Genomic DNA, 11,120 nt, shown 5'->3' with positions numbered 1-11,120 from the left:
ATCATGCATAAAAATCAAAATTCCTCAAGAATCATGCTTAGACAACCATGTTCATACCATTTCAAGCTTTCAAAAACCCTAGAATGTAAAATGTTTGTACTTACTTGGGTGGAGATGTTGAATATGTGTAGAATGCTCTAGGAATGTGTAAAAATCAGCCCCTAACAGCAATGCTCTCACCAAACCCCAAAGTTGGATGGAAACTTGATGCAAAAGTGGTTTAAAAAGAGATTTTATGAAGGAGGAAAAAGGAAAACGTGTAGAGAACTCTTTGGAGAGTGCTTGAGAGTGTGTGGGAAGAGGGAGATCTGAAAGTGGCGGCCAAGACGCACCCTAGGGTATAAAAATGACCTAATGGGCCAAATCCCGCTGAGCCCAATTAAAACATGCCCAGTCAGTAAAACTACAATGTTCGCGCTCAGCGGTAATTACCGTTGAGCGGTATTCACGACACCAAGTCTCCTTCTTCCTAGCTTGCCCTCGGTGTCCTTTACCAATGCCTCTCACTTACCTAATGCATTTAGCCTCTCACATCCCTCAAACATTCAATCCCTATAATGCAACTAGAGTAGAATCAAAACAAACAAACAAAGATAAATTCAATCAACTGGGTTGCCTCCCAGGTAGTGCTTGTTTAACGTCACGAGCCTGACCCAAAATCCTCCAGCACCCATCAGTAAGTGCAAATCTTACCATCACTCTTCAGTAGATGTACCTTTTGAGTATCCTTCAGTAAATACTCACCAACCTAGCATCCATCAGTAGATGCTGAACCCAAATATAACAATGTTCCAAAGTTTCAAATTACATCACCAAAAATAAATAAATTCGAAGAAATTAATGTTCTCAAATTTCTGGGGTGCCTCCTAGCAAGCGCTCTTTGAACGTCATTAGCTTGACCCAATAAAGCTCAAGTTTCATCTTCAATGTTGGTGTTCTCCTTTTTGGATATTCTCTTTTTTTTTCTTCTTTTTGCTGAATTTCTTCAGGAATTTGATAAAACCAGGAACTTGTTTCAATGTCTCAATCATAGGAACTTTAATCTCCAATTTCTTGAAGATTTCCATAAAGCGCTCAAATTCCTTCTCCTTCCTATAATACTTCTTTGGATGAGGAAGGGGATTTTCATATGATTCTTTCCTTTCTCCTCTCGTCCTCTTTTTCTTTTCTCTCACTTTCTTTTTTCCTTCTCTTTTTCCACTCACTTTCTTCATCTTCACACAAATTTTCTTCCTCTTTTTTCTCTCAACCACTTCTCTTTCTTTCTCCACATCTTTATCTTTTTCACTCAACTCTTCTTTTTATTTTCTCTCTACCTTTTTCTCATCTAAAGTCTTGTCACTTCCAATGATAATGGCTTGACATTCCTCCCTAGGGTTAACATCAGTATCAACCCCAAAATCTTCCAATCTCTCAATTATGTGACCAATCTGCATCTCCATCCTTTTGAATGTTGCATCAATGTTTTTCTGAGTGGAGATGGAATCTTGCATAAATTGTTGAAGGGCGTCATCCATCTTTGCCATTGATAGAGAGCTTTGTTGCTGCCATTGTTATGTTGGTAGTCTCTCAAATTCCTAGCAGCTTGCCCAAATTGACTTTGATCCATGTTTGAGTGATATTCCCTCTAGTGGTTGAGATTACCTTGGTAGAATTGAGTGCCCATATAGTTAAATTCTTGTCCGAATTGCATCTTGCAAGCATTAGGCACAAAACCCTAGAAAACATTTATTAACACAAAAAGATAAAAAGATAAAAATATAAAAAGATAAAAATATAAAATAAAAAGATAAAAATCAAGTCAAAGCTAATCAATAATCACACAAATAGAATAGTTAAACCACGAGTCCCCGACAACGGCGCCAAAAACTTGTTAACACTCGGCAAGTGTATCTAATCGTATCAAGTAATAATAAAATGGTAAGACCAAGTATCGTTTCCCAAAGGACTCACGACCTAAATAGTTATGTGATTTCTTGATTAAATTAGACTTGTAAACAAAAATCATTGTGTTTGAATTGCGGAAAATAAACATGAATGCAAGTTTTGATCAATTGGATTGAAATATGCAAAAGTGATTGATGTAAAATATGAATGATTATGTTGTTGGGGTTTCCGATTTATCCTATCCACTCTCATGTATTCATGAATTCATCTTTCTTCATTAATGTTAATGTCACTTTCTAATTTACCTTAAACCCGATATCTCGGTGAAGAAAGCCTACTCCTAATCACTAGTTTACAATGTCTTGTCTTCCTAGCAATTATTCATGCATTACATTCGCACAGAAGCTTGAAGGCAACCGATCCTCTTATTCCTATGTCTAGGTAATATTGCTTCCGGGAGAATTTCCCCAGTTCTCGATTTACCTATATGTGTGCATATAGATAACATCAATGATCATGCAATTGAATGAGTTACACAAATCATGCATAGAGTAAAGAGGAAAAACCCTAACAATTAATGAAGTAAAGCATATAAAATCAAGAATCAATTCAATACATGAGAGTTTCAAAGGATTACATCGGTTCCCCAACAACAATGGAGATTTAGTTCACCATAGACATGGTGAAACTAGATGAAAAACAATGAAAGATAAAACCCTAAAAGTTGAAGATCGGAGTTTTAGCATCCAAAATCCGCCTCCAAGGGGTGAAAAAAGTGGAATTTCGCCTCTTTCTATCCAAAGAAACCAACCCTAGGTCGACTAAACCCTTATATAGTTTATTAAAAATTACAGAAAATAGGCCTAAGCCCAATTAAATGGCGCTCAGCGGCCCTTTTAGCGCTCAACGGTAAGTGCAGCTCTTCAAATTGACGCCCAGCTGCAGTTTTAGCCCTCAGCAGTGACTGCGGTGGTTCAGACTGCCGCTCAGCGGTAAAAGTGGCGCTCAACGGTGAATGCGGCTCTTCTTTTGTGCACTTTTACTTCCTTTCCTGAGTCCAGCTTCTTACTACTTCAACTTCTTTCATCTAATTCATCTTAATTCCTGCCAAAACAAGGAAAACCAAGCATAAAACTCATCCAACTCTCTTATTTCCAAAACTTAAGCAAAAACATGATTTCAAGCTAGTTTCTAAGTCATAAAGGTTGTCTTTAATATCAAAATTAAGTATAAAATTAACGGTTTTTCAACCATTATCTAGTCATAAAATTGAAGAGTCTATTTGTAGTTGCCACTTATATCGATTATCATAAGTGATAATCGATTATTCCAAAAATTATTTCAACAATTATTTTCTTTCAGTGATAATCTTTTATCAAAATGTTAATTAATTATTCTAGAGACTTTTTTGAAAATCTAAAATTAATTATGATAATTGATTAGTAATAGTTATAATCGATTATTTTAGAGGTTTATATGAAAAAGAACTTTCCTTAAGTTCTCTGCTGCTTGGAATCTGCTTATTGACTCTTGATCTACTAATTTAAATAAAATACATAAATTACAAGACTTCAACAACTAAATTCTTAAGTCTTCATTGTATCTTTTAAATCCAATCATTCTTTAAATCTTCAACACTTCTCTGTGAGTCATCATCATCAAAACTCTATATTGAAGAAAAATATACATCTTCTTCTTTTGCTAACACAAGGTAGATCATAACTAAGTAAATATAGATTAAGGATGATTAAGAAAATTAGGAAAACCCATGAACCCTAGGCCCAACAAACAAGGTTCATGCAGGACTATATAGTAAGTGATCACGAGGTATGTTACTAGAATAATTTATTACTATATTCTTGTTAATTTTAAACTATTGACTTGAATGTTTGAGTATTTCTGTAGACTTCCCCACTAAGGACATCCATCCATATCAGAAGAGGAAATCTAGACTTGAAAAGTGAAAGGACAAGGTGGACATGTGTGCTTTTGGGTACATCTTGGCCTAACAAGAACAATTTTAAATCTTGAAAGTTATTCCAACAAAAAGTTCACAAGATTAAAAGAAGATATTAGAGAATGGAGAACTAAGAATAAGAACATGTAAGAAAAGAGATAGATGATCATAACAAAATAGGTGATGGAATTAAGAGATGTAATAACAAAGGGAGCTTGGTAGACTTCAAAATGCGATGTACTTGTTTTTGGATTGCAATATCCATTCCCTAACCTTATTAGGCATAATAGAAGTACTATTTTATGAGACTTAATAACATTTTTGTCCCCTATATTTATATCATTTAATATTTTTTCTTTATTTTTTACCCAATGTGGTCTCTTTAGTTTAAAATAAAAATTTAATGTATTCCTTTCTGTTAGATTATTATTAACATTTTTTAGGGGATTATTAGGAATTTGGATTATCTATTGAGTTTTTTTTTGTGTTGTCCTCTATTGTGCCATTTAAAATACATTGTACATTGGTTGTGATGTTTTAAAATATATTAAAAATCTTTCTAATATATCAAAAATAATATATTTTTAAGGCACATCATAGGACAACAAAAAATACCACACAAAAAACCTTAGTAGAGAAACTAAACTCAATGATAAGTTAACCTATACCAATATAATCACCTACTCTTTTTATATATTTATAATCTCATAAACAAAATCAAAATTGTTTCGATCCCAAGTTTGTAGAGTGACATCGATAGGGTCAATCACATCAAATTCGAAGTATTAGTCATCCCCAATGGTGGGTTAAGGGATATATGGTTTATTATAGAACCTCATTATCGGTCATCCTACGGTGGGTGCTAACGTTCCAATACCAAGTCTGTCGAGTGACATTGTTAGGGTGAATCACCATGCATATGAGATATTGTTTGATTTGGAGCCTATGCTCCATCACAATTTTTTTCTTAAAAAGCATCTCAGAGGGTGGAAGGAGGAAGAAATATTTAAACTGCCTTAAACCTCGACTCCTAATCGATGTGAGACTATTGGGTGTGTTAGGAACATAAAGAATTATTAATGTTGATATAAGATAAAAGACTATATTAAGTAAACAAATAAATAGAAAAAAATTGAATCGTTATTACATATAATCAATCACCATGCATATGAGATATTGTTTGTTTTGGAGCCTATGCTCCTTCATGATTTTGTTATTGAAAAACATCTTAGAGGATAGATGGAGGAAGAAATATTTAAACTGCCTTAGACTTAGACTCCTAATCAATGTGAGACTATTGAGTGTGTTAGGAACACAAATAATTATTAACCTTGATATAAGATAAAAAACTATATTAAGTAAATAAGTAAATAGAAAAAAATTTGAATCATATTACATATCACTAGGTAGAGTTGTCAAAACGAGTAACCCGGCTCACCACGGGTTGGTCACTTAGTGAGCCAACCCAATCCGGGTCACTTATTAGCAAGCTGAAAAAATTTGAATCCGGCTCGACCCACCACGGGTTGACTCACTAGCTCATTTAATTATAAGTTTTTTTTAAATAAAAAAATTACAATTTTTTTTAATTCAAATCTAAATAAACGCCAACTGAAATGATGTTAAACTCAAGGTTATCAAACTCGCGAGTTAACTCATTAACTCGGACGAGTTTGCGTTCCTAGTCAAGGTTACCAAGTTAACTCGATAGTAAACTCGTTTTTTGAGTGAACTCGGTGGACTCGTAAGCGAACTCGGTGAAAATGTATAAAATCGCGATTTTGCCGCGATTTGGCGTGTTTAAAACGGGTAAAAACGAAAAAAAGAAAGATTTCATTTTGATTTTAGTATTTGATTACGTTATTAAGGTTCCTCTTCATTATCGTTGTGCTTCACTCCAGTTTGCGGTCGTGGGCGCGTTTCATCTCCTCGCTTTCGCGCTCTGTCCGACAGTCGTTCTTGGTCGTGTTTCGTCTTCTACAGTTTGTGGTCGCCGCTCACAGCGTTCTCATTTGTGGTCTTTGGGTCGCGCTCCGGTGGCCTGGTTTGTACTCTCCATGCAGTCGCTGTCGTCTCTCCGTTGCAGGTTCTGGTCTCGCAGCTTCCGGTTCACACTTTGCATGTTTTTTATTTTAAAATATACAGTACTTGTTACAGCCCCTTCATGCCTTGCTTTTTATAAAAAAAATGTTTTTTTTATTTCAAACATTGTAGTCCCCCTGTCACACTGTCACAGCCCCTACCATGCTTTTTATTAAAAAACGAATTTCTATTATTGTCATGAATTTTATTAAAAAAATAATTTCTATTGTCATGGTCATGCTTTTAATACTTTTTCTGATTTATGAGTATGTGATTCTCGAAGTCTACTTTTATGGGTTTTTTTTCTTTTTTTTTTTGAAAAAAATTAGCTTTTTTTTTCTTATTTCTTTTTGAAAAATTTAAAAAGCAAGAAGTATTGTGTCATGTCTCTCTGAGTCTATTTCTGCCATATTTTTTAATGAAAAAATTTAAAGTATCATGTCGTGTCTTTCTGACTGCTTCTATCATATTCTTTTAGTGAAAAAATTTAAAGTACCATGGCTGGAAATACATCAAATTCAATGGAAACTAATCCAAGTGCATCTTTATCCATTAAAAGTAGAAGTAAAAATGCTCCAGGAAATCGATCTGATATTGGATGGAAACATGGATATGATGTTAATGGTAATGGAAGAAAAGTAAAATGCAACTATTGCTAAAACATTGTAAGTGGAGGCATATTTAGATTTAAGCATCATCTTGCTGGAACTAGGGAAGATTCTGAACCTTGTGCTTTTGTTTCGAATGAAATAAAAAATTTGATGATAAAAATAGTTGTAGAAGCTAAGAATGCTTCATCAAAGAAAAGAAAGATAAATATTGGTGAATACGAGGAAGAAAGTGATAGTCTTGAAGGAGGACACAAGGTATTCAGTTTTAAAGGAAAAGAAAAAGTTACTACTACTAGCAAGGGGGGATTCCAAGCAACTATAAATCAAAAGATGAAAAAAGGATACAAAGAAGAAGTTGATGGTCAAGTGGCTGAATTCTTTTACACCAGGGCCATTCCTTTTAATGTAATTAGAAATCCAGCATTTGCAAAGATGTGTGAAATGATTGGTAAGTATGGAGTTGGAAACAAACCACCATTTTATCATGATATTAGAGAGAAGCTCTTGAAACAAGTTGTGAAGAAAACAGATGCAAACCTTGAGGAATATAAGGAGGAGTAGAAGAGAACTAGATGTACAATTATGTCTGATGGTTGGTCAGATAGAAAAAGACGTTCTATTTGCAACTTATTGGTGAATAGTCCTAAAGGGACGATTTTTCTTTATTCACTTGACACTTCAGACATTTCAAAAACAACTGATAATGTTTTCAAAATGTTGGATGATGTTGTCGAGTTTGTTGGACAAGAAAATGTTGCTTAAGTTGTCACTGATAATGCTGCAAATTTCAAGGCAGTCGGAGAGTTGTTGATGCAAAAAAGGGAAAAATTGTATTGGACTCCATGTGCAGCACATTGCATTGATTTGATATTTGAAGATTTTGAAAAGAATTTGAAGGTCCATGAATTGACCATAAAGAAGGGAAGAAAGATTACAACTTACATTTATGGGAGATCAATGTTGATTTCCTTGTTGAAAAAGTTTACTAAAGGTAGAGACTTGATAAGACCGGATGTGACTAGATTTGCCACAACTTATTTAACTCTTGCTTGTCTTCATGAATTGAAGGCATCATTGTTGACCATGTTTAGCTCTGAGGAATGGAAGATAAACAAGTTTGGAACTTGATAAGAGGGGAGAAAAGTAGAACATGTGGTATGAAATAGCCGGTTTTGGAAGAATGTCTCCACATGCTTGAAAGTTCTTGCCCCTCTTATGGTTGTCTTAAGATTAGTGGACTCAGATGTAAAACCTGCAATGGGTTTCATTTATGAAGAAATGGATTGTGTAAAGAAGAAGATTAGGTCTAACTTTAACAATATCAAAAACAAGTAAATTTTCAAACTTTTACTCCTTCAATGTTTAATTACTTATGTGTGAAATTATTTTTGATATAGCATAATTGATGTAGTTATGAAGAGATTTGGAGAATAATTGATGCTCGACGAGATAATCAACTTCATAGGCCTTTGCATGCAGCTGCCTATTATCTGAACCCCCATTTCCACTATGAACCTAACTTGAGATGTGCAGATGGTGGAGAGGTGAAAGAAGGATTGTATATTTGCATGAGAAGATTGATACCAGATATGGCAGAAAGAAATAAAAATTTACAAATTGTTGAATTTCATTATGCTAGAGGACTTTTTGGAATGGAAGATGCAAAGGAGTGTAGGAAAGAGTTAAATCCTAGGGAATGGTGGGAAATGTTTGGTGATGGAACTCTGGAGTTGAACAGATTTGTTATTCGAATTATAAGCTTGACTTGTAGTTCTTCTGGATGTGAGCGTAATTGGAGTTCATTTGAAATGGTAATTTAAATTATTTTTAATTTATAAATTTCTTTCTTATGTTTATATCTTCACTAAAAATATTATATTTCATTTTAGGTTCATACAAAGAGAAGGAATCATTTGCATAAAAAAAAGATGAATGATTTAGTTTGTGATGTATAACTCCAAGTTGAAAAGTAGACAAATTCGAAAAATTGTAGCTCTTCCATTTGATGACATTGAATCAGATGATGAATGGATAACTGAAGAGATAAATGATGTTGTTGAGATTGAGCAAGTTGAAGGTGAAAATGATGGTGAAAATGTCCAGTTAGATGGAGCAACAATAGATCCTGCTCTAGATGCTCTTGATCTTGATAACATAACATTTGGGGATAATGAGGATGCACAACATGCATTAGAGGAAGAGTTAGGTGAGGATGATGATGTCATTATTAGAGGATTAGATATATAGACTTTGACATTTCAATTTATGTTTTACAATATTTCTATGAACTTATGTGTTTGAATTTATATAATTTTGTTATTTTATTTAAATTAAGATGTTATTTATATTTTTTTTAATGCAAAGTAAACTCTTACGAGTTTACGAGTCGAGTTTACGAGTCGAGTTTACTGAACTCTCACGAGTTTACGTAAACTCTCGAGTTTACTGAACTCTCACGAGTTTACGTAAACTCTCGAGTTTGACAACCTTGGTTAAACTCTAAAGACAATTCAAAATAAAAAATAAAAGTATCATACAATCCAAGCATAATCCAAAAACATGTATAAAAAGCAAACAAATAAGTTTTTAATATTGATAATTTTTGTATCACTTGTCCATTTATAATATTAGAGTCTTGAATAGATAAATCTATAATATTTTTCTCTCTTGAAACATTTTCTTCTTTATCACCATCTACAATATAATAAAAAATGCTAACTAATAATATTGAAACACAAAATAATAAATAATTAAATTAAATTAGGTGGGTTGGTGAGCCAACCCGGCTCACCACGGGTTCAACCCGGTGAGTCAGGTTCTAAGTGAGCTGGGTTGAAAACTAGCCCGCATAAAAAAATTACATTTTTTTCAAACCCAACCCGGCTCAAACCCACGGTGAGCCGAGTTGGCTCGCGGGTTACAATCCATTTTGACAACACTATCACTAGGGATTACAACAGGTCGGGTCGGGTATGGATAATTCCTATCCGTAAATGAAAATTCCACCCGCAACCTACCCGCTACCCGTGCGGGTATCCATTTCAAAAAAATCCGCGGATATTTTAAAGCCCGCAAATATTAAAAAAAAAATATTTTATACATTTTTTAAATAAAATTACAAAATAATATATAAAATTTAATATAAATAAAATAAAATAAAATATAAATTAAAATTTAATTTTAATTAAATTTAATCTAATAAAATATAAATTAATTTTTTTTAAAATTAAATTAAATTATTTTTTTTATTTTTTGCAAGTAACGGATATCCATAGATTGATAGTATAATACCTGCATCCGACCTATTTATAAGCTTGTATTAAAATATCCGCTACTCGTAACCCACAGATAATAAATATCTATGGGTACCAACTATCCGTCGCAGATTTTATCCGCGAGAGTGTGGATTTTTTCCATCCCTACATATCATCATATATTTAGATATTATTTTCTTGGAAAGATATGATCTCTTACGATTTTGTTCTTAAAAAGTATATATGAAATAATAAATCAATATTTAAACTATCTTAAAGGACTCATAAGCTATGAGACTATTGAATGCGTAAAGAACACAAAAATATTAAATAAAAAAATAAATTGAAAAAAATTGAATCTTTATTACGTATAAAATCAACCTAACTTTTAAGTTTAAGAGATAAAGAAAAGTCATGAAAGATAACCGTTTAAATGAAGATGGCTTTCACGGTGCTTGAGACCATGTAGTGAAATGGCACGATACCTTGCTTTTTCTGTGTATAAACGCATGAACTATACCATTCTAAGAATTATATTATGATTATGGAAAATAAAGAATAAACTTTATATTTTACCCCAAACCTTTATATCTTGTAAATATTTTATCTTTACTTCAACTTAGACTATTATTTTACATACAACAACATAATTTCAATTTTTTACAAAGTAAATTATACAAAATATACTTCCTTTCTTACAAAGGTGTGGGAGTCCAAATTAGTCTAATAACTTACGAATTTAAAAGGAAAATTTTGAATTGGTTCGCATAATTGATTTATAATATTTTTTTTACAACTTGATTTAGTCTAGATTAAAAAATGAAAATCTGATCGATTTGATTTGAATTCTAGACTTTTGATTTTAAAAATTCAAGCTGATTCGGTTCTTCAAATCATAATATATAGGTTTAATGTTTCGGTAGGTCCCTATTTTTGTCCAAAATCTCAAATAGGTCCTCTTCTTTTTCAGCTTCTCAATTGGATCCTTGTTTTTGTAAAATTAAATCATTAAAGGCCTTTCCTCAAATTAGATAAACGGCGTTTAAAATAGCGTTACGTGACATGCTGAGGATATTGTTTTAAATGACGTGTCATTAAAAACTTGTATAAAGTGTATTTTATATTAAAAATTAGAGTGTAAAGAGGGGAAATCAAATTTAATTAAGGGCAAAGTGGACAATACAAATAAAATTAAGTGCAGTCCTGCAATTGAAAAAGAAGTGCCGATTCAGAATTTTGGGTTGACGAAGAGCCACCGTCCCTCAAAGTTGTGGCAGCGACCGCCTTCAGCTGCTTCATTCGGTGAAGTAGCTCCTTCCCTTCCTCACC

The 11,120-nt window shown here is 33.0% G+C and overlaps 1 pseudogene; it reads left to right on the top strand.

The window, feature by feature from the left end:
• The first annotated feature begins 6,423 nt into the window (after window positions 1-6,423).
• LOC108326787 (uncharacterized) lies at window positions 6,424-8,784 on the top strand (annotated as a pseudogene).
• Window positions 8,785-11,120: the final 2,336 nt, after the last annotated feature.

The sequence above is a fragment of the Vigna angularis genome, chromosome 1 (genome assembly GCF_016808095.1).
Source record: "Vigna angularis cultivar LongXiaoDou No.4 chromosome 1, ASM1680809v1, whole genome shotgun sequence".
NCBI classification, from domain to species: Eukaryota; Viridiplantae; Streptophyta; class Magnoliopsida; order Fabales; family Fabaceae; genus Vigna; species Vigna angularis.
Note: the sequence above shows the minus strand (reverse complement) of the source record. Positions and strands in the feature narration are given on the sequence as shown.